The sequence below is a fragment of the Procambarus clarkii genome, chromosome 33 (genome assembly GCF_040958095.1).
Source record: "Procambarus clarkii isolate CNS0578487 chromosome 33, FALCON_Pclarkii_2.0, whole genome shotgun sequence".
NCBI classification, from domain to species: domain Eukaryota; kingdom Metazoa; phylum Arthropoda; class Malacostraca; order Decapoda; family Cambaridae; genus Procambarus; species Procambarus clarkii.
Genome location: NC_091182.1, coordinates 22091194 through 22115630, shown reverse-complemented (window position 1 = coordinate 22115630; position 24437 = coordinate 22091194). Strand labels below are relative to the sequence as shown.

Genomic DNA, 24437 nt, shown 5'->3' with positions numbered 1-24437 from the left:
GTCGTAAACACTGGAATCATCCACCGACAATGTGGAGTATACGATTTGGGCCTTTCCAGTCAGAACGGATTGGATCATAATGCCCCAATTTTCTCGTGGCCAGTCCAATGATGTAGCTACCTTCTCGAAAGCGGCAAAAAACTTTGAGACTTCCTTTTCATTAAACTTGGGAACCATTTTAATCTTCCTCACAGGGTCAAAACTACTTGTTTCCCTCCTACCACCTAACCTTAGCACTTCTAATTCGCGTTGTCTTGTTGTCTTTCCTTCTCCTTTTCTTCCTTTTCCCACTCCTCTCTCTCTCTCTCTCTCTCTCCTTTCTTTCCTTTCTCGCTCCTCCCTTCTTTCTTCCCTCTCTCGCTCTTCTCTTCTCTTTCTCGCTCTTCATCTCTTTCCTTTTCTAGTTCCAAACGTTTCATTTCCATTTCCTTCTCTTGTCTCTCTCTTTCTAATTCTAGCTTTTTCCCTTCTCTCTCTTTCGAATTGAAACTTTCTCTTCTTCCTTGCTTTCTCTTCTCTCTTTCTCTCTCTTGCTAGTTCTAACTTTTTCCATTGTATTTCACAATGGATTTCTAACTCACGCATTTTCACAGTTAACAAGCTTATATTCAGTTCACTCGTGTCACTCTCACCGTCACTTCCTTGGTCTTCTTTTTCAGTGGAAGCCATAACACTTTCCTCTTTACTCTGTGCCTCACTTTCCTGCTTTTCATAGGTATTTAAGTGCTTATGGACCTTCGAGGGGATCTCAACTCTGAAATCCCGCTTACACACCTTGATCCTTATATAAGCACTTATCAGTACGAGTTCAGGCAATCCAAGTTATTTCAATCTTGAAGGGCAGTCTTCCTGGTTCAGAAATTCCTGATCATCCAGGTTGTCAATGGTTTTTCTCTATGCCATTTTACACTTTACATTATATACGATCACGCAACACTGCACTTAACACTTAACACCACACTTCCACACTTAACACATGCGCACAAAACAAAAAGGGATGTTATTGCACTACTTCACCACTCCTATCAAATGCACTTGACAAGAGGTCGGATCTCACTTTGAATGCCAATTATGTTACGGTTACTATCGACCAGTAACCGGGTTCTTGATGTTATAACCACTTTCTTAGTATCAGACCCAAAGTCGATAGTATGCTTTCAAGAACTGGCTGTATAGTGCAATGAATAAATAAGGGGGGATAAACAAGTCACTATTCCCGTCACCAATATATTTACACTTTCACCGTTTAAAATGTTAGATTAAAAATATTATAAATACACTAATGTACAAGAGTGTCACTCATGCAGGACACTACGACGTTGGCAGTGTACACCAACTCCAGTGTTTCCACCGTGTTTCCTGGTGCACGTGTACTGATAAACCAACCCGTTCTCGCAAATTTAATAAGTCAATATTGACTTATTAAATATGTGCATAGGTGACATACTTAACATAATAGATACCCTTAAAAAGATTCATAGAAAACACCGATCTTGCCTAACCTACTTAGTATGTTAAGATAAGCATCTTATTGCTTCGTAATTACAATTATTACCTAACCTATAATAGGTATAGGTTAAGTAATAATTGTAATTACGAAGCAATAAGATGCTTATCTTAAGATACTAACAAGGTTAGGTAAGGTCGGTGTTTTCTATGAATCTTTTTAAGGGTATCTATTATGTTTAGTATATCACCTATGCACGTAGTTAGTAAGTCAATATTGACTTTACGAATTTGCGAGAACGGGTTGGATAAACACTGGCGCGTTCACGTTTTATGTGGGCCACTGGCAGAGGACTTCAGTGACATGTTGACAGGGGTCTCAAACGCACTCGCACAGGGATAGCTAATCCCTCAGCAGGAGACTCTAGCAGCTTGCTAGCAGCACCTCACGATAGGCACTTAACTCTCGTCTGTTACTCTCCTAAGCCAGTCCCGGGTACGCCAATCTCTACCAACACTGCGTAATATAGCAGCTAGCACACTGCGCAGAACGACGGTGGCTTAATTAGTTTTCTTCCCAAGCTGAAAGTACGTGGACTGCCCAAGGTAAAACTGCCTTCCTCAGTATAACTGCCTCCACACCTCACTTCTGTGGACATAAAAACGACATCAGTTAGATGGACGGTACACTGGAGAAACCATGAGGTAACACTCATTCACCTGGGAGTTGACATTATGCTCTGTAGCACAACAGATGGCGCTGATCGTGACACGCCATCCACCAGAGGTCATCCACGTCGACCTCTCTTGCTAACTAGGGCAGGAAACCAGAGCCATTTGTTGCTGTAATGCCAGCACAAATAGATGGCATTATCCATGTAACGTCCAATATCAGGGGAACGGAGGTGCCGACCCATAGATGGCGCCGAAATCGCTACTCCATACTCCAATGAAGGCGGCGATACCGTAACAAGGAATAATTTAGGTGCGAAGGTAAATTATCCAGGTTGTTTCCTAGCTAATGACGTAAATAAAATGGTGAAAAAGATAAATAGAAAGCCTGTGATGTTCAAAATCAACACTCTGGAGTCTATTTCCCATAATAAAAAGGGGCATTGGATAACATTCTATGTTGATAATAAGGCTGAAGATAGAACAAAGATAATTATACCAGACTGTTACGCTAATCCTACAATAGGAACATATATACAAGACATTTCGAAGAGTTTTTGACATACTTCCAAGATTATTACATATATTATAAAGAAAAGGACCCAATCCCTGGAAAGTTACTTCTGTAGGAATTATGCTGTTTATTTTGCCTATCATCTTTCCCGACTAACCTTGGAGGAAGCCTTGCTTCACTTTGATGAAGCATTTAAATATGGTAATTTTCGTGAAATAATGCAAAAGTGGTGAAATTTACTTATGCCCAGATCAAAAATGCCTTTATGTAAGCAAACCTTCGGCTTAACACTCATAACACTTTTGGTGTTTAAACTGGTCTCTGTTCAGTTTCGGTCTTTTACAGGTGAAACAGCCGTAAATGGTTATAAAAACTAAAAGTTTCCGCTAAGATGTCTGTTTTCCTTAACTAAATTCAATGAACATTCTTTGAAAATGGTCGTTTTTCTAAATTTCAGTCATAAACTCGTAATTAAACTTCTATGATAATATGAACTCTGAAATATTTTCATAAAACTGAACTCTGAAAAATTAGGAATTTTCCCCATACGAACTCTTAACAAACTTCTATGAAATTATTTTTCTCATAAGAACTCCTAATAAACTTCTATGAACATATTCTCCGAAAATGCACTTTGAAAAATGCGCGATTATGAAAACAAACAAAATTTGTCTGTAGAGTTTACAAGGAACCCCCTACAGTCCACAGTCCTCTTTTTCCCGAAAAAAAGAGGACGCTGGATTGTACTTCACTAACCGTGAAGCTAAAACAAAGAAGCAACCTTATTATTATTATTATTATTATTATTATTATTATTACTATTATTATTAACACTGTAAAATGCCTTAAGTGTTAAATAAAAAAATAAAATTATATAAATGTGTTTACTTTCCCTAACTATTGATGTGATTGTGGAGCAATGCAGCCAATCTGATGGCATAGGGAATTGACAAGTGATTGATGATGAACAGCTGAAGGTGGGAGGAAGAGAGAGAGAGAGAGGGGTGTTGCCGGATGTGCGGGGGTAGGGTAAGAGAGAGAGAGAGAGAGAGAGAGAGAGAGAGAGAGAGAGAGAGAGAGAGAGAGAGAGAGTGAGAGTGAGAGTGAGTGAGTTATTACCCTAAAACAGCTCACTACCCTCCTGTTTTCTGGTTCGTGTAGATGTCAGAACCTGGATTTGCGTTAGACTTAAACGGTTAGGGTAACAGAATGCATCCTCCCTCCTGGTGTGTTTCTAGTTCACCAATGTGAAAGGTGATTTTAAGAAAAAATGCACCCAATATCCTCTCAGACATAATGTTTAAGTACTGTGTCAGGTGTGGGAGGCCAGGGGTAGATGCAAGGGTAATGCCCTCAGGTTGACAAGTGTGTTTGTGCATGTGTAAAGGCTGGTAACTGTGTTTGATCTGTAGGAGGCCTGACATGAGGAAGGCCTCGACAGAGATTCTTTGGTTAATTAATGTTTGAACAGCTGATAGCACCCAGTAAGTACAACTAGGTGAGCACACCCCTCATGGTCACGTGCCAGGCATCGGACCGCCCGATCCCCTCCCTCCCTTCCTCCCTGTAATTCCCACTTTCATCTTCAAAGCCTTCCGCAGGCCACCCCCTTCTCAACAACCCTAACTCATCCTTCCACATACCGCACCCGGTCTCCTATGCTTAAATCTAGAGCCCTCCATGCTTAACTCTAGAGGTATATACTTAACACTCTTTCTAAGCATACAAACCTATACAACTCTATACTCCCAATACATACACTTTCAACACCCCCCGTTACTTTCACTTTAACATACACACCTGCACACATGCTACACGCCTGCTGCACATACTCACCTTACACCCCTCATTCATCACACGGAGATGCAGAACGTCCCGGGTGACTTGGACCGAGCGAACGGGGACATCTTTCACTCTTTGAGACGGGACCCCCACGCTCACCTGGGACAGCTGGCCACAGGTGGCTCACCTGGCCCAGGTGTTGTGCCCGGTTCTAGGCGTAGAATCCTCTACTGGGGTCGTCACAGTGGAGTTGTCATACTGGGGTCGTCACAGTGGAGTTGTCATACAGGAGTCATCACAGTGGAGTTGTCATACAGGAGTCATCACAGTGGAGTTGTCATACAGGGGTCGTTACAGTGGAGTTGTCATACAGGGGGTCATCACAGTGGAGTTGCCATACATGGGTCGTCACAGTGGAGTTGTCATACAGGAGTCATCACAGTGGAGTTGTCATACAGGAGTCATCACTGTGGAGTTGTCATACAAGGGTCATCACGGTGAAGTTGCCATACAGGAGTCGTCACAGTGGAGTTGCCATACAGGGGTAACCACAGTGAAGATGTCATACAGGGGTCGTCGAGATGGAGTTGCCATAGAGAGGTCGCCACAGTGGAGTTGCCACAGAGGGGTCGCCACAGTGGAGTTGCCATACAGGAATCGTCCCAGTGGAGTAGCCATACAGGGGGGTCGTCACATTGGAGTTGTCATACAGGGGTTGTCACAGTACATTTGCCATACAAGGGGTCGTCACAGTGGAACTGTCATACAAGAGTCGTCCCAGTAGAATTGCCATACAAGAGTCGTCACAGTGGAGTTGCCATACAGGTTTCGTCACTGTGGAGTTGCCATACAGGGGTCGTCACAATGGAGTTGCCATACAGGGGTTGTCACAGTGGAGTTGCCATACAGGTTTCGTCACAATGGAGTTGCCATACAGGGGTCGTCACAATGGAGTTGCCATACAGGGGGTTGTCACAGTGGAGTAGCAATACAGGGGTCGTGACAGTGGATTTGCCATGCAAGGGTCGTCACAGTGGAGTTGCCATACTTGGGTCGTCATAGTGGAGTTTCCATATTTGGGTCGTCACAAAAGTGGTGTCACTAGAGAAAAAGCTAATTGCTAAATTTAACTCATTATTATTATTTAATATATCGCAAAATAATTTACATATAAATATTTTTTGCTTTCTTGAGGTTATCTTGAGATGATTTCGGGGCTTTTTTAGTGTCCCCGCGGCCCGGTCCTCGATCAGGCCTCCACCCCCAGGAAGCAGCCTGTGACAGCTGACTGACACCCAGGTACCTATTTTACTGCTAGGTAACAGGGGCATAGGGTGAAAGAAACTCTGCCCATTGTTTCTCGCCGGCGCCTGGGATCGAACCCAGGACCACAGGATCACAAGTTCAGCGTGCTATCCGCTCGGCCGACCGGCTCCCAGACATATGCACAAGCGAAATTCTCCATTGTCATTTTGTTAGTGGTTTTATCCCATAATGTATGGTGAATACTGCCTGTGCTTTGAGCACATTTCACCGATATGAAGCGTTCTTTTAATTCTTTCCTCGTGAAAAAAACTACATGACGACCGTGACAGGACTCGAACCTGCAATCTTCGGATCCGAAGTCCGACGCCTTATCCATTAGGCCACACGGTCTTGTAAGGCAGCTTTGTGTTAACTTTTTTAGTAAATGCCACGTCGAATTTTAGCGCTTGGGTCCTGTATTGTTATCTATTGTTTAGCTATGGCGAGGACATCTAAGCCTGTTGGTTACTGTCTTATCTACTTTTGAAACTACGCGAGACTTTGGCCTCGACCATAACACACTTGTACTTGTTTATACTGAAGGATTCCTTACCTTCCCAGCTATGACCTGGTATGAGTTAAATGGACTGATGGTTGCTGGTGTACTTTTGGGAGCCAGTGTGATCAATTTACCATTTGAACTCTTCGTTATAATGCAGAACTATACAAACTTAAACTGTGCTTTTGTTGTACAGTTATTTGAAGATATACGAGGATTCTATAATTCTGATCAGGCATTCATTTACAAAAAAACAGTAATTACATAGTTGCATGAATGAAAACAAATTAAAGCGTAATAATAATTATATTTACGCTAATGCAATATGATTAGTAAACAATAACGTGTCAAATCATGGAGGAATGTCATATTCAGTTAATCTCTGACACACGCAGCACGGAACATTACCCCAGGAGCTCTCTGGTAGTCTCTTGATTTTTCTTAGATCCCGTAGCACAGAACTGTGCTACGGGATCTGTTTCTCCTGGGAACATTATCTCAGGAGAAACTGGAAGTATCTTCGTGTTAGTACTCCTAGCACGGAACACGACCCCAGGAGCTACCTGGGACACTCTTGGCCTTCTCCAGCACCCATGACACGGAACATAACTCCAGAAGCCAGCTGCAAGTCACGTAGCAGCCCTGAGTGGCATCCCAACCAGAATAGTTAATGAAGGAAAACGTTGGGAATTTGTACAGGTCTGAGAAGGAGCAATGAGGACAGGTAATGGGGATGAGGTCTGAGCTCTTGACCTTGGTTCTAAACTCCTATTGTTCTCTCCCTTTATAGCGTTCTCTCTCTTCCTTATTGCTCTCTTCCGTTATAAGGTTCTCTACCCTATTGTTCAACCCTTTTACAACGTTCTCTCTTCTCTATTGTTCTCTCTCTTCTTAGCGTTCTCTCCTTCCTACCGCTCTCTCTCTCTCCAACCCCCCCCCCCCTCCACCGACGCTCCGATGTTGCAAACTAAATAGTATATTTAGCTAACATAATTCATTATGTCACCGAAATGGAAGAGTTGATTGCATGGAGAGTATGGTGGCAGACATTCACTACCAGGGGGACAAGTGACGTCCACACTTCCATGCCAGGATGGCGAGTTGACCTTGTCTTCAGGTCATCCAATTCAGTGTATGCGCCTCATTTCTGGTGCCTTTCGTTCGACTCCAGTCCTCAGCTTGTATGTTGACACTGGCTTCCTATCTCTCCAGGACCGCCGTGATCGCTACTGTCTTCGCTATCTTGCGCGGTCCTTGCAACATCCTTCTTCTTGCCCCTTTCGTGTTTTAACTTTTACCCCTCCTGCGGTTCCTGTTCCTCTTCGCCACCTCCCTCTTTCTGTCCGGTTATCTCGCTTACAGGATTCTCTTTCAGTTCATATTTCTAATATTTCTACTCGTGTTGTTCCTTCTTTGCCCCCGTGGAGAGTCTCCCTTCCGCAGTTTTGTACATCATTAACCCACATCACTAAAGCTTTTACCCCTCCTACAGTTCTCAAACGCCTTTCCCTTGAGCACTTTTCTTCTCACTCCCGCTCCGTTTCCGTCTTCACCAATTGGTCTAAGTCTGCGGACGGTGTTGGCTACTCTGTTGTTTTCCTGATTGCACTTATATGTGTCGCTTACCTCTGGAGACTAGCATCTTCACAGCGGAACTAAATGCGATTCTTTATGCTCTTCGTCTCCTGCTTTCTCGTTGTCAATCTTCCTTTGTAGTTGTTGTTGGCTCTCGTAGTGCCCTCATGGCTCTCGGGTCCTTTAATCCGGTTCATCCAGTTGTTGTCGAGATCCAGCATTGGCTGTTTCTTGTTCACAGTAAATTTAAGTCGGTTGAGTTTTGTTGTATTTCCAGCCATATTGGTGTCTCTTTAAATGAGCGTGCGGATGCTGCCGCCAGGGAAGCTGTCCGCTCTTGTCCCATCTCCGTAAAGGTATTCCATATTCCGACTTTTACCCGGTTATCTATTCCTCCATCCTTACCCGTTGGCAGGCTTCTTGGTCGTCTGTTACTCGTAACAAACTGCTTACTCTTAAGAGTTGTGTGTCCTCGTGGCCGTCCTCCTACCACCGTAACCGGCGATGGGAAACGGCTCTGGCGAGGTTGAGTATTGGCCTTACTCACTTAACTCATGGTCGCTTGAAGGAGCGCCGCCCTGCTCCTTATTGTCCTAATTGCATTGTCCCTCTTACGGGCGTGAATATCCTTGTTGAATGTCCTGACTTCCAGAACGAGCGTGTGTCTTGCTTTCCGACCGTCCCTCGCGGTCACTTGTCCCTCGACAGAATTCTTGGTGAATCGGATACTTTTGATATCATTCTCCTTATGCGTTTCTGTTCTCGTATTGGCATCTTTGGTGATATTTAGCGCCCTCTGATTATTCCGCACATTTGATGGTGCTACACCGCCTTCCTGGTTTGGTGCCTTCTTTTTGATAATTACTTAATTTTGATGTAGGCTTCGGAAGACAGGTTTGGCGCAATATCAACTCAGAACTTTCTCTCTGTCCGTTTCGTGAAGGACTTCATCTCCCATTCGGTTTCCAGTGAGTGGTCTCCTAGTTCCTCCTCCTAGTAACATTACCTTACATTTACATGGGTTGAACTTTGGTAGCCATTTGCCTGACCATTCCTTCAGTTTATCTAGATCATCTTGTAGCATCTTGTGTGCGTGTGTGTGTGTGTGTGTGTGTGTGTACTCACCTATTTGTACTCACTTATTTGTGCTTGCGGGGATTGAGCTTTGGTTCTTTGGTCCCGCCTCTCAACTGTCAATCAACTGGTGTACAGATTCCTGAGCCTACTGGGTTCTATCATATCTACATTTAAAACTGTGTATGGAGTCAGCCTCCACCACATCACTGCCTAATGCATTCCATCCGTTAACTACTCTGACACTGAAAAAGTTCCTTCTAACGTCTCTGTGGCTCATTTGGGTACTCAGTTTCCACCTGTGTCCCCTTGTTCGCGTCCCACCAGTGTTGAATAGTTTATCCTTATTTACCCGGTCGATTCCTCTGAGGATTTTGTAGGTTGTGATCATGTCTCCCCTTACTCTGTCTTCCAGTGTCGTAAGGTGCATTTCCCGCAGCCTTTCCTCGTAACTCATGCCTCTTAGTTCTGGGACTAGTCTAGTGGCATACCTTTGGACTTTTTCCAGCTTCGTCTTGTGCTTAACAAGGTACGGGCTCCATGCTGGGGCCACATACTCCAGGATTGGTCTTACATATGTGGTGTACAAGATTCTGAATGATTCCTTACACAGGTTCCTGAACGCTGTTCTGAAGTCCCCCATGATGAACAGGTGGGATCTTTTTCTACAGGCAGCAGAGGCTGCCATCTCAATTATAGTGTTAACTGCCATGTTGTTGTTTTCGTACTCTTGACTGGGTCTTCTGTCATTTGGTGGAGGGTTATATATTACTGCTAATACTATCCTTGGTCCTCCCATTGTCATGGTGCCTACTATGTAGTCTCTGATACCCTCACAGCCCGGGATAGCCATCTCCTTAAAATTCCATTCCTTTCTCACAAGTAGAGTCACTCCGCCTCCTCCCCTACCTCCCCTCTCTTTCCTTATTACTGTGTACTCCTGGGGAAACACGGTATTCATTATGATTCCAGAGAGTTTTGTTTCAGTGAGTCCGATTACATCTGGGTTCACTTCTTGTGCTCTTTCCCTTAGTTCACTTGCCTTGCTTGTGATCCCATCTATGTTCGAGTACATTGCCCTGAAACTGACTCTCTTCTGCTTCTCCTCTGGGGGGGACCTTTGGGGTCTGGGGTGAGCAGGAGCTGGGAGGATCTGGTACGGGGAGACTAGTGCGGGAGGAGGAGGAAGGGCTTGGGGGGTTGGGGGGGAGGGGAGGGGGAGGGTAGGGGGAGTGGGTGAGAGGGGGAGGGTTGGGGGGGTGGGTGAGAGGGAAAGGGTTGGAGGGGGTGAAAGGGGGAGGGTTGAGGGGGGTGAGAGGAGGAGGTTTGGGGGGATGGAGGAGAAGGGGGGGTTTGGGGGGGCAGTAAAGGGGGGGAGGGCTTGGGGGGCATGGGGGGACAGGGAAGGCTGAGGTGGGTGAGGAAGAGGTGTGTGTGTGTGTGTGTGTGTGTGTGTGTGTGTGTGTGTGTGTGTGTGTGTGTGTGTGTGTGTGTGTGTGTGTGTGTGTGTGTGTGTGTGTGTGTGTGTGTGTGTGTGTGTGTGTGTGTGTGTGTGTGTGTGTGTGTGTGTGTGTGTGTGTGTGTGTGTGTGTGTGTGTGTGTGTGTGTGTGTGTACTCACCTAATTGTGCTTGCGGGGGTTGAGCTCTGGTTTTTTGGTCCCGCCTCTCAACCGTCAATCAACTGGTGTACAGATTCCTGAGCCTACTGGGCTCTATCATATCTACATTTGAAACAGTGTATGGAGTCAGCCTCCACCACCTCACTTCCTAGTGCATTCCATTTACTAACTACTCTGACACTGAAAAAGTTCTTTCCAACGTCTCTGTGGCTCATTTGGGTACTCAGCTTCCACCTGTGTCCCCTTGTTTGCGTCCCACCAGTGTTGAATAGTTCATCCTTGTTTACCCGGTCGATTCCCCTGAGGATTTTGTAGGTTGTGATCATGTCCTCCCTTACTCTTCTGTCTTCCAGTGTCGTAAGGTGCATTTCCCACAGCCTTTCCTCATAACTCATGCCTCTTAGTTCTGGGACTAGTCTAGTAGCATACCTTTCGACTTTTTCCAGCTTCGTCTTGTGCTTGACAAGGTACGGGCTCCATGCTGGGGCCGCATACTCCAGGATTGGTCTTACATATGTGGTGTACAAGATTCTGAATGATTCCTTACACAGGTTCCTGAACGCCGTTCTGATGTTAGCCAGCCTCGCATATGCCGCAGACGTTATTCTCTTTATGTGGGCTTCAGGAGACAGGTTTGGTGTGATATCAACTCCTAGATCTTTCTCTCTGTCTGTTTCATTAAGTACTTCATCTCCAATTCTGTATCCTGTGCCTGGCCTCCTGTTTCCACTGCCTAGTTTCATTACTTTGCATTTACTCGGGTTGAACTTCAACAGCCATTTGTTGGACCATTCACTCAGTCTATCCAGGTCATCTTGTAGCCTCCTACTATCATCCTCTGTTTCAATCCTCCTCATAATTTTTGCATCGTCGGCAAACATTGAGAGGAACGAATCTATACCCTCTGGGAGATCATTTACATATACCAGAAACAGTATAGGTCCAAGGACTGACCCCTGCGGGACTCCACTTGTGACGTCTCGCCAATCTGAGACCTCACCCCTCACACAGACTCGTTGTCTCCTGTTGCTTAGGTACTCCTCTATCCACCGGAGTACCTTCGCTTTCACTCCAGCCTGCATCTCCAACTTTCGCACTAGCCTCTTGTGTGGCACTGTATCAAAGGCTTTCTGACAATCCAAAAAAATGCAGTCTGCCCACCCTTCTCTTTCTTGCCTTATTTTTGTTGCCTGGTCGTAGAATTCAAGTAACCCTGTGAGGCAGGACCTGCCATCCCTGAACCCATGTTGATGCTGTGTTACAAAGTTCCTTCGCTCCAGATGCTCCACTAGTTTTTTTCGCACAATCTTCTCCATCAGCTTGCATGGTATGCAGGTTAGGGACACTGGCCTGTAGTTCAGTGCCTCCTGTCTATCCCCTTTCTTGTATATCGGGACTACGTTAGCTGCTTTCCAAATATCTGGCAGTTCCCCTGTTGCCAGTGATTTGTTATACACTATGGAGAGTGGTAGGCACAGTTCTCTTGCTCCTTCCTTTAGAACCCAAGGGGAGATACCATCTGGGCCTATAGCCTTCGTCACGTCCAACTTTAGTAAACACTTCCTTACTTCCCCACTGGTAATCTCAAACTCTTCCAGTGGTTCCTGGTTAGCTATTCCCTCTCTTATCTCTGGGATTTCTCCTTGCTCTAAGGTGAAGACCTCCTGGAATTTCTTATTCAATTCCTCACACACTTCCTTGTCATTTGTAGTGAATCCTTCCGCCCCTATCCTTAATCTCATAACCTGTTCCTTTACTGTTGTTTTTCTCCTAATGTGGCTATGCAACAATTTAGGTTGAGTCTTTGCCTTGCTTGCGATGTCATTTTCGTATTGTCCTTCTGCCTCTCTTCTCATCCTGACATATTCATTCCTGGCATTCTGGTATCTTTCTCTGCTCTCCAGAGTCCTGTTATTCCTATAGTTTCTCCATGCCCTTTTACTTTGCTGCTTAGCTAGCCTACATCTCTGATTAAACCATGGGTTTCTCATTTTCATTTCTCTGTTTTCCTTTTGGACTGGGACAAACTTGTTTGCTGCGTCCTTGCACTTCTGCGTGATGTAATCCATCATATCTTGGGCCGTCTTTCCCCTGAGCTCTGTTTCCCATGCTATATCTGTTAGGAATTTTCTTATACCCTCATAGTTTCCATTTCGGTATGCTAACCTTTTGGTTTCGGTATCCCTCCTCGAGTTCAATAACCCTTCTTCAATCAAGTACTCAAACACCAGTACACTGTGGTCGCTCATTCCTACTGGGTCCTCAAAACCGATTTCTCTTATGCCGGAGTCGTTCAGAGTGAAGACTAGGTCGAGTCTCGCTGGTTCGTCATTGCCTCTCATCTTTGTGGGTTCTCCGACATGCTGAGTTAAAAAGTTGCTTGTCACCACCTCCAATAGTTTGGCTCTCCACGTATCCTCGCCTCCATGCGGTTCCTTGTTCTCCTAGTCAATCTTTCCGTGATTGAAGTCGCCCATGATGAGCAGGTGGGATCTATTTCTGCAGGCAGCAGAGGCTACCCTCTCAATTATAGTGTTAACTGCCATGTTGTTGTTTTCATACTCTTGACTGGGTCTCCTGTCATTTGGTGGAGGGTTGTATATTACTGCTACTACTATTCTTGGTCCTCCCATTGTTATGGTGCCTGCTATGTAGTCTCTGAACTCCTCACAGCCCGGGATGGCCATCTCCTTAAAACTCCATTCCCTTCTCATGAGTAGGGCCTCTCCGCCTCCTCCCCTACCTTCCCTCTCTTTCCTTATTACTGTGTACTCCTGGGGAAACACGGCATTCGTTATGATTCCAGAGAGTTTTGTTTCAGTGAGTCCGATTACATCTGGGTTAACTTCTTGTGCTCTTTCCCTTAGTTCACTTGTCTTGCTTGTGACCCCATCTATGTTCGAGCACATCACCCTGAAACTGACTCTCTTCTGCTTCTTTTCTGGGGGGGACCTTTGGGATCTGGGGTGAGTGGGAGCTGGGGGGACCTGGCACGGGGAGATTGGTGGAGGAGGAAGGGCTTGGGGTGGTGGGGGTAGAGGGGGAGGGTACAGGGGTGGATAAGAGGGGAAGGGTACAAGGGGTGGGTAAGAGGGAGAGGGTACAGGTGGTGGGTAAGAGGGGGAGGGTACAGGGGGTGGGTAAGAGAGGGAGGGTTGCAGAAGCATGGGGGAGGAGAGGCTGTGGGGGATAGGGGAGATGGGGGGGCTTGGGGGGAGAGAAACGGGTGGAGGGCTCGGGGGGCGTGGGGGAAAAGGGAGGGCTGAGGTGGGTGAGGAAGAGGGGAGGGTTTAGGGGAGTGGGGGAGAGGGGAAGACTTAGGTGGGGTGGGGGAGAGTGGGGGGCTTAGGGGGGAAGGGACGGCATGGGGGTGGGAGAGACGGGAAGGCATGTGGGAGAAGGGAGGGCATGGGGGATGGGGGAGAAGGGAGGTCCTGGGGAGAGGGGTGAGGGGGAGAAGGGGGGTTAGTGGGAGGAGGGGGGTGGGTGGGGGGAGGGTGCCCTAGGTGGGTACTTAGTGGGGGGCTGACAGGGGATGGGGCAGGTTGGGTGTCTGTTGGGTAGAATGTGGGGGTGGTGCCCCAATCCCTGTGGCTGTTGCACTGTTTGAGGAGGGTTCTCCACTTCCCTCTGGGATTGTAGGGTTCTGGGTTGTGGTACTCTGATTTCCTTCTCTTTCCCAGCGCTCCTTCCTCGCGTCTGCTGTCCGTATTCTCTCTTCCCTTGTCATATCCCTCTGCAGGAATATTTTTTTGAACTTCTCTACACCTGCTAGACAGCACTTCCTTGCTAACAGTTCCTCTTTCGCGATTTCGCTCATGAAAACCACCTTTATCATTCGGTCTCTGTCCTTGTTGTACTTTCCAAGCCTGAAAACCTTTTCAACATTTCGCTCAGCTCCCTCCATCCTTACCTCTTTAAGGATCTCTTTAATCATGTTTTTGTCCTTGTCTCTCCGCTCCTTTGGTCTGGTCCCTGTTTGCTCTTTAATGCCTGCTACTACTACTGCCCTATTTCTCTCTATCAGCCGGCTAGTACATCTAGCCGCTTCCTGAGAGGAAGCCACTTCCATGGCAACTTCCTTAACTGCAGACCTAGCTTCAGGGCTCTTTTTAATCATTTCAGGAAATGAGATCTGGGTTGTGGTGGTCCCCTCCACAGTAGCATTCCCATCTCCCTGGGGTACGGTTTGTGCCTGGTATTGTGGAAGAGTCTCCTTTAGGTATCTTATCTCCTCCTTTGCTGCTCTTAGATCATCTTGCAGGTTGGCTACTGTCTCCCTCATTACCCTCAGTCCTTCACTGAATTCATTCCGCATTTGCTGGAGTACTTCCTTCATCCAGGCTTCCTGTTCCATCCCATCCTCTGTGTTTGTTCCAGTTGCGATTGTCCTCCTGCGTTTGGCAGTCAGAGTTCGTCTCCCTTCCATGATTTCCCTATGAGTGTGTGTGTGTGAGGGAGAGAGAGAGAGAGAGAGAGAGAGAGAGAGAGAGAGAGAGAGAGAGAGAGAGAGAGAGAGAGAGAGAGAGAGAGAGAGAGAGAGAGACAGAAAGAGAGAGACAGAAAGAGAGAGACAGAGAGAGAGAGAGAGAGACAGAGAGAGGGAGAGACAGAGAGAGAGAGGGGGGGGGGAGGGAGAGAGAGGGGGGGAGGAAGAGAGAGAGGGGAGGTGTGTGTGTGTGTGTGTATTCACCTAGTTGTGCTTGTGGGGGTTGAGCTTTGCTCTTTCGGCCCACCTTTCAACTGTCAATCAACTGTTTCTAACTATTACTACAATTTTTTTTCCACACCACACACACACACAAACACACACACACAAACACACACACACACACACACACACACACACACACACACACACACACACACACACACACACACACACACACACACACACACACACACACACACACACACACACACATGCCCTCCCTTCTCCCCCTCCCCCCTAAGCCCCCCACTCTCCCCCACCCCACCTAAGTCTTCCCCTCTCCCCCACTCCCCTAAACCCTCCCCTCTTCCTCACCCACCTCAGCCCTCCCTTTTCCCCCACGCCCCCCAAGCCCTCCACCCTTTTCTCTCCCCCCAAGCCCCCCCATCTCCCCTATCCCCCACAGCCTCTCCTCCCCCCATGCTTCCCCAACCCTCCCTCTCATACCCACCCCCTGTACCCTCCCCCTCTTATCCACCCCCTGTACCCTCCCCCTCTTATCCACCCCCTGTACCCTCCCCCTCTTATCCACCCCCTGTACCCTCCCCCTCTCCCCCACCACCCCAAGCCCTCCCTCCTCCACCAATCCCCCCGTGCCAGGTCCCCCCAGCTCCCACTCACCCCAGATCCCAAAGGTCCCCCCCAGAAAAGAAGCAGAAGAGAGTCAGTTTCAGGGTGATGTACTCGAACATAGATGGGATCACAAGCAAGACAAGTGAACTAAGGGAAAGAGCACAAGAAGTTAACCCAGATGTAATCGGACTCACTGAAACAAAACTCTCTGGAATCATAACGAATGCCGTGTTTCCCCAGGAGTATACAGTAATAAGGAAAGAGAGGGAAGGTAGAGGAGGCGGCAGGAGTGGCCCTACTCATGAGAAGGGAATGGAGTTTTAAGGAGATGGCCATCCCGGGCTGTGAGGAGTTCAGAGACTACATAGCAGGCACCATAACAATGGGAGGACCAAGAATAGTAGTAGCAGTAATATACAACCCTCCACCAAATGACAGGAGACCCAGTCAAGAGTATGAAAACAACAACAATGGCAGTTAACACTATAATTGAGAGGGTAGCCTCTGCTGCCTGTAGAAATAGATCCCACCTGCTCATCATGGGCGACTTCAATCACGGAAAGATTGACTAGGAGAACAAGGAACCGCATGGAGGCGAGGATACGTGGAGAGCCAAACTATTGGAGGTGGTGACAAGCAACTTTTTAACTCAGCATGTCGGAGAACCCACAAAGATGAGAGGCAATGACGAACCAGCGAGACTCGACCTAGTCTTCACTCTGAACGACTCCGGCATAAGAGAAATCGGTTTTGAGGACCCGGTAGGAATGAGCGACCACAGTGTACTGGTGTTTGAGTACTTGATTGAAGAAGGGTTATTGAACTCGAGGAGGGATACCGAAACCAAAAGGTTAGCATACCGAAAGGGAAACTATGAGGGATAAGAAAATTCCTAACAGATATAGCATGGGAAACAGAGCTCAGGGGAAAGACGGCCCAAGATATGATGGATTACATCACGCAGAAGTGCAAGGACGCAGCAAACAAGTTTGTCCCAGTCCAAAAGGAAAACAGAGAAATGAAGATGAGAAACCCATGGTTTAATCAAAGATGTAGGCTAGCTAAGCAGCAAAGTAAAAGGGCATGGAGAAACTATAGGAATAACAGAACACTGGAGAGCAGAGAAAGATACCAGAATGCCAGGAATGAATATGTCAGGATGAGAAGAGAGGCAGAAAGACAATACGAAAATGACATCGCAAGCAAGGCAAAGACTCAGCCTAAATTGTTGCATAGCCACATTAGGAGAAAAACAACAGTAAAGGAACAGGTTATGAGATTAAGGATAGGGGCGGAAGGATTCACTACAAATGACAAGGAAGTGTGTGAGGAATTGAATAAGAAATTCCAGGAGGTCTTCACCTTGGAACAAGGAGAAATTCCAGAGGTAAGTGAGGGAATAGCTAACCAGGAACCACTGGAAGAGTTTGAGATTACCAGTGGGGAAGTAAGGAAGTGTTTACTAGAGTTGGACGTGACGAAGGCTATAGGCCCAGATGGAATCTCCCCTTGGGTTCTAAAGGAAGGAGCAAGAGAACTGAGCCTACCACTCTCCATAGTGTATAACAAATCACTGGCAACAGGGGAACTGCCAGATATTTGGAAAGCAGCTAACGTAGTCCCGATATACAAGAAAGGGGATAGACAGGAGGCACTGAACTACAGGCCAGTGTCCCTAACCTGCATACCATGCAAGCTGATGGAGAAGATTGTGCGAAAAAAACTAGTGGAGCATCTGGAGCGAAGGAACTTTGTAACACAGCATCAACATGGGTTCAGGGATGGCAGGTCCTGCCTCACAGGGTTACTTGAATTCTACGACCAGGCAACAAAAATAAGGCAAGAAAGAGAAGGGTGGGCAGACTGCATATTTTTGGATTGTCAGAAAGCCTTTGATACAGTGCCACACAAGAGGCTAGTGCGAAAGTTGGAGATGCAGGCTGGAGTGAGAGGGAAGGTACTCCGGTGGATAGAGGAATACCTAAGCAACAGGAGACAACGAGTCTGTGTGAGGGGTGAGGTCTCAGATTGGCGAGACGTCACAAGTGGAGTCCCGCAGGGGTCAGTCCTTGGACCTATACTGTTTCTGGTATATGTAAATGATCTCCCAGAGGGTATAGATTCGTTCCTCTCAATGTTTGCCGACGATGCAAAAATTATGAGGAGGATTGAAACAGAGGATGATAGTAGGAGGCTACAAGATGACCTGGATAGACTGAGTGAATGGTCCAACAAATGGCTGTTGAAGTTGAACCCGAGTAAATGCAAAGTAATGAAACTAGGCAGTGGAAACAGGAGGCCAGGCACAGGATACAGAATAGGAGATGAAGTACTTAATGAAACAGACAGAGAGAAAGATCTAGGAGTTGATATCACACCAAACCTGTCTCCTGAAGCCCACATAAAGAGAATAACGTCTGCGGCATATGCGAGGCTGGCTAACATCAGAACGGCGTTCAGGAACCTGTGTAAGGAATCATTCAGAATCTTGTACACCACATATGTAAGACCAATCCTGGAGTATGCGGCCCCAGCATGGAGCCCGTACCTTGTCAAGCACAAGACGAAGCTGGAAAAAGTCCAAAGGTATGCTACTAGACTAGTCCCAGAACTAAGAGGAATGAGTTATGAGGAAAGGCTGCGGGAAATGCACCTCACGACACTGGAAGACAGAAGAGTAAGGGGGGACATGATCACAACCTACAAAATCCTCAGGGGAATCGACCGGGTAAACAAGGATGAACTTTTCAACACTGGTGGGACGCGAACAAGGGGACACAGGTGGAAGCTGAGTACCCAAATGAGCCACAGAGACGTTAGAAAGAACTTTTTCAGTGTCAGAGTAGTTAGCAAATGGAATGCATTAGGCAGTGATGTGGTGGAGGCTGACTCCATACACAGTTTCAAATGTAGATATGATAGAGCCCAATAGGCTCAGGAATCTGTACACCAGTTGATTGACGGTTGAGAGGCGGGACCAAAGAGCCAGAGCTCAACCCCCGCAAGCACAATTAGGTGAGTACAATTAGATGAGTACACACACACACACACACACACACACACACACACACACACACACACACACACACACACACACACACACACACACACACACACACACACACACACACACTGTGCAAGGAGCCTATGCGATGCTTTCTAACTTCAGAATTGCATTTAAATACATGGATGGCGATATACTAAAGAAATTGTTCATGACTTTTGTTAGGCCAAAGCTAGAATATGCAGCCGTTGTGTGGTGCTCATATCTTAAGAAGCACATCAATAAACTGGAAAAGGTGCAAAGACATGCTACTAAGTGGCTCCCAGAACTGAAGGGCAAGAGCTACGAGGAGAGGTTGGAAGCATTAAACATGCCAAAACTAGAAGACAGAAGAAAAAGAGGTGATATGATCACTACATACAAAATAGTAACAGGAATTGATAAAATCGACAGGGAAGATTTCCTGAGACCTGGCACTTCAAGAACAAGAGGTCATAGATTTAAACTAGCTAAACACAGATGCCGAAGAAATATAAGAAAATTCACCTTCGCAAATAGAGTGGTAGACGGTTGGAACAAGTTAAGTGAGAAGGTGGTGGAGGCCAAGACCGTCAGTAGTTTCAAAGCGTTATATGACAAAGAGTGCTGGGAAGACGGGACACCACGAGCGTAGCTCTCATCCTGTAACTACACTTAGGTAATTACACACACACACACACACACACACACACACACACACACACACACACACACACACACACACACACATACACACACACACATACACACACACACACACATACCAGGAAGCAGCCCGTGACAGCTGACTAACTCCCAGGAACCTATTGACTGCTAGGTAACAGGGGCATAGGGTTAAAGAAACTCTGCCCATTGTTTCTGGCCGGCGCCCGGGATCGAACCCGGGACCAAAGGATCACGTGTGCAGCGTGCTGTCCGCTCAGCCACCTGCCGCGTATGTGTACTCACCTAATTGTGCTTGTAGGGGTTGAGCTTTGGCTCTTTGGGCCCGCCTCTCAACTGTCAATCAATTGGTGTACAGATTCCTGAGCCTACTGGGCTCTATCATATCTACATTTAAAACTGTGTATGGAGTCGGCCTCCACCACATCTCTGCCTAATGCATTCCTCCTGTTAACTACTCTGACACTGAAAAAGTTCTTTCTAACGTCCCTGTGGCTCATTTTGGTACTCAGTTTCCACCTGTGTCCCCTTGTTCGCGTACTGCCAGTGTTGAATAGTTTATCCTTGTCTACCTTGTCAATTCCCCTGCGGATTTTGTAGGTAGTGATCATGTCTTCCCTCACTCTTCTGTCTTCCAGTGTCGTAAGGTGCATTTCCCGCAGTCTTTCCTCGTAACTCATGCCTCTTAGTTCTGGGACCAGTCTAGTGGCATACTTCTGAACTTTTTCCAGCTTCGTCTTATGCTTGACAAGGTGCGGGCTCCAAGCTGGGGCCGCATACTCCAGGATTGGTCTTACGTATGTGGTGTACAAGATTCTAAACGATTCCTTACACAGATTCCTGAAGGCTGTTCTGATGTTAGCCAGCCTTGTATATGCCGCAGACGTAATTCTTTTTATGTTTGCTTCAGGAGACAGGTTTGGTGTGATATCAATTCCTAGGTCTTTCTCTCTTTCCGTTTCATTAAGTACTTCATCTCCTATTCTGTATCTTGTGTCTGGTCTCCAGTTTCCACCACCTAGTTTCATTACTTTGCATTTACTCGGGTTAAACTTTAACAGTATGTCTAGGTCGTCCTGTAGCCTCCTACTATCATCCTTTGTTTCAATCCTCCTCATAATTTTTGCATCATCAGCAAACATTGAGAGAAACGATTCTATAACCTCTGGGAGCAACCCGTCCTCTTAAAAATAACGTCACTTTTGGCTCGTATGCGCGCTATGGCCAAATTTGGACGTAATTTTATATGAAATGGACTCACAAAAGTGACGTCCTGTTCCTTTTTCTGTTTGAGTCGTCCGGCTTACTCGGCAAGCTTAAAAGAGGAAACTTTCCATTAACGTTTTTCATACCGTTTCGAAACTATGAGAATTTCCTGCCCACCTAACCTATCAGAGGACCTTACTGTTGTTGAAGGACAACTTACTGTCGTTGAAAAAAAAAATCCCTAATTTATATTCATTTTGTTTTTAATTTTCGAATTACGTCCATATTCGGCCATACGGGCAAACGGCCAAAAGCGACGTTCTTTTTAAGAGGACAGGTTGCTGGGAGATCATTTTCATATATCAGAAAAAGTATTGGTCCAATTACCGACCCCTGAGGGACTCCACTTGTGACGTCACGCCAATCCGAGACCTCACCCCTCACAGTGACTCATTGTCTTCTGTTACTTAGGTACTCCCGTATCCAATGGAGTACCTTCCCTTTCACTCCAGCCTGCGTTTCCAGCTTTCTCACTAGCCTCTTGTGTGGGACTGTATCAAAGGCTTTTTGACAATCCAAAAATATGCAGTCTGCCCACCCCTCTCTTTCTTGCCTGATTTTTGTTGCCTGGTTGTAAAATTCAATTAGCTCTGTGAGGCAGGACTTGCCATCCCTGAACCCATGTTGATGCTGTGTAACAAAGTTCTTTCACTCCAGATGTTCTACTAGCTTTCTTCACACAGTCATCTCCATCAGCTTGCATGGTATGCAGGTTAGGGACACTGGCCTGTAGTTCAGTTCCTCCTGCCTATCCCCTTTCTTGTATATTGGAACTACATATGCTGCCTTCCAAATTTCTGGCAGTTCCCCTGTTGCCAGTGATTTGTTATACACTATGGAGAGTAGCAGGCACAGTGCTTCTGCTCCTTCCTTTAGTATCCAAGGGGCGATTCCATCTGGGCCTATAGCCTTTGTCATATCCAACTCTAGGAAACACTTCTTTACTTCCCCACTGGTAATCTCAAACTCTTCTAGTGGTTCCTGGTTAATTATTCCCATTCTTTTCTCTGGAATCTCTCCTTGCTCTATGGTGAAGACCTCCTGGAATTTATTATTCAGTTCCTCACACACTTCCTTGTCGTTTGTAGTGAATCCTTCTGCCCCTATCATTATATTCATTACCTGTTCCTTTACATCACCCATTTTTCTCCTGATGTGACTATGCAGCAACTTGGGTTGAGTCTTTGCCTTGCTTGCGATATCATTTTCGTATTGTCTTTCTGTCTCTCTTCTCATCCTGACATATTCATTCCTGGCACTCTGGTATCTTTCTCTGCTCTCAAGTGTCCTGTTATTCCTATAGTTTTTCATGCCCAATTACTTTGCTGCTTAGCTAGCCTACATCTCTGATTAAACCATGGGTTTCTCATCTTCATTTCATTGGTTTCCTTTTGGACTGGGACAAACTTGTTTGCTGCTTCCTTGCACTTGTGCGTGATTATGTCCATCATGTCCTGGGCCGTCTTTCCCCGGCGCTCTGTTTCCCATGTTATATCTTGAGGTTATCTTGAGACGATTTCGGGGCCTTTTTTATAGTGTCCCCGCGGTCCGGTCCTCGACCAGGCCTCCACCCCCAGGAAGCAGCCCGTGACAGCTGACTAACTCCCAGGTACCTATTTACTGCTAGGTAACAGGGGCATTCAGGGTGAAAGAAACTTTGCCCATTTGTTTCTGCCTCGTGCGGGAATCGAACCCGCGCCACAGAATTACGAGTCCTGCGCGCTATCCACCAGGCTACGAGGCCCCTCTATCTATTAGGAATTTTCTTAACTCCTTATAGTTTCCCTTTCGGAATGCCAGTTTTTTGTTTTCAGTACCCCTCCTCGAGTTCAATAACCCTTCCTCAACCAGATACTCATACGTCAGTACACTCTGGTCGCTCATTTCTACTGGGGCCTCATAGCCGATTTCCCTTATGTCGGAGTCGTTCAGAGTGAAGACTAGGTCGAGTCTCGCTGGTTCACCGTTTCCTCTCATCTTAGTGGGTTCCCTGACATGTTGGCTTCGAAAGTTTCTTGTCGCTACCTCCATTAGTTTGGCTCTCCATGTATCCTCTCCTCCATGCAGTTCCTTGTTCTCCCAGTCTATCTTTCCGTGATTGAAGTCTCTCATGATGAGCAGATGGGATCTATTTCTACAGGCAGCAGAGGCTGCCTTCTCAATTATAGTGTTAACTGCCATGTTGTTGTTGTGATACTCTTGCCTTGGTCTTCTGTAATTTGGTGGAGGGTTATATATCACCGCTACTACTACTTTTGGTCCTCTCAATGTTATGGTGCCTGTTATGTAGTCTCTGAAGCCCTCGCAACCCGGGATGATCATCTCCTTGAAGTTCCATTCCTTTCTCATTAGTAGGGCCACTCCACCTCCTCCCCATCCTTCCCTCTCTTTCCTTATTACAGTGTAGTTCTGGGGAAACACCACATTTGTTATGATACCTGAGAATTTTGTTTCTGTGAGTTCGATTACATCTGGGTTCACTTCTTGTGTTCTTTCCCGTAGTTCACTTGCCATGCTGGTGATCCCATCTATGTTCGAGAACATCACCCTGAAGCTGACTTTATTCTGTCCTTTCTCATATCCAATTGCTTCCCCTAAAGCAGGGAAACAGGGAGGGACCGGGATGAGGGGGCCTATGAAGGGGGACCTGGGGGTTCTGGGGTGTGCGGGGGCTGGGGGGATCTGGTATGGGGCCGGTGGTGTAGGAGGGAGGGTTTGGGGGTTGGGGGTTGGGGAGAAAAGAGGGCTAGGGGGTAGGTGAACGAGGAAGGCTTGGGGGGGTGATAGGGGGTGGCTTTGGAGAGTCTTGGAGAAGGGGATGCTTGGGGGGGGGGGGATTGGAGGAGGGAGGGCTTCGGGGAATGAGGGGGAGTGGGGGGCTTGGGGGTTCATAAAAGGAAGGAGGGCTTGGGGGGGGGAGGTTGGTGGGATAGGGAGTGCCAAAGGGGATGAGGAAAAATGGAGGGCTGAGAAGAGTGGGGGAGAAGGGAGGGCTCAGGAGGGTGGAGGATACTGGAGGGTTTAGGGGGGCCAGGGGAGAATGGAGGGCTTGGGAGTCGGGGAGAAGGGAGGGCATGGAGGATTAGGGAGGGCTTGGGTGGATGAGGGAGACGGGAGATCCTGGGGAGGGGGGAAGGTAGGGCATCTATTGGGTGGAGGATGGGGGAGGTGCTTCTCTCACTGTGTCTGTTGAGTCGCTTGTGGAGGGTTCGCCGCTCCCCTCTGGGATTGTAGGTCTCGGGGTTGCGGCTTCCTAATTCCTTTCTTTCTCCCTGCGCTCCCTCCTCGTAGCTGCTGCCCTCTCTCTCTCATCCCTTGTCAGATCCCTCTGCAGGAATACCTTTTTGAACCTCTGTACGTTTGCTAGTCCACTCTTGAAACCTTAAAGAGCGGAGTAGTCACACACACACACAGTAGTAGGCCAGCGACGGTAGGAGACACACGCGATTAGTGAGGTCCGCGGAAATTCGTCAATTTCTCGGGACATTGAAGGATTATTGAGGCTAGATCATAGTATTTGGCCTCTCGCAGTGTGTAGCTAGCAGGGTGCTACATAACATAGTCATATCGCTAGCGATAGTGCAAAAAAAAACAAAGTGTAGCTAGTGGAATCACCGGTGCATACAGTGTGGAGGACCGCGTAGTGACCTGACCTGACCTGATGGCCAGGTGAGACGACCCGCTATGGAACTGC

The 24437-nt window shown here is 47.0% G+C and overlaps 1 non-coding gene across 1 annotated transcript; it reads right to left on the bottom strand.

Moving 5' to 3' along the window:
- Nucleotides 1-5997: 5997 nt before the first annotated feature.
- On the bottom strand, nt 5998-6070 carry TRNAR-UCG (transfer RNA arginine (anticodon UCG)). Its single transcript has one exon. It is a non-coding gene; the product is annotated as a tRNA-Arg (tRNA).
- Nucleotides 6071-24437: the final 18367 nt, after the last annotated feature.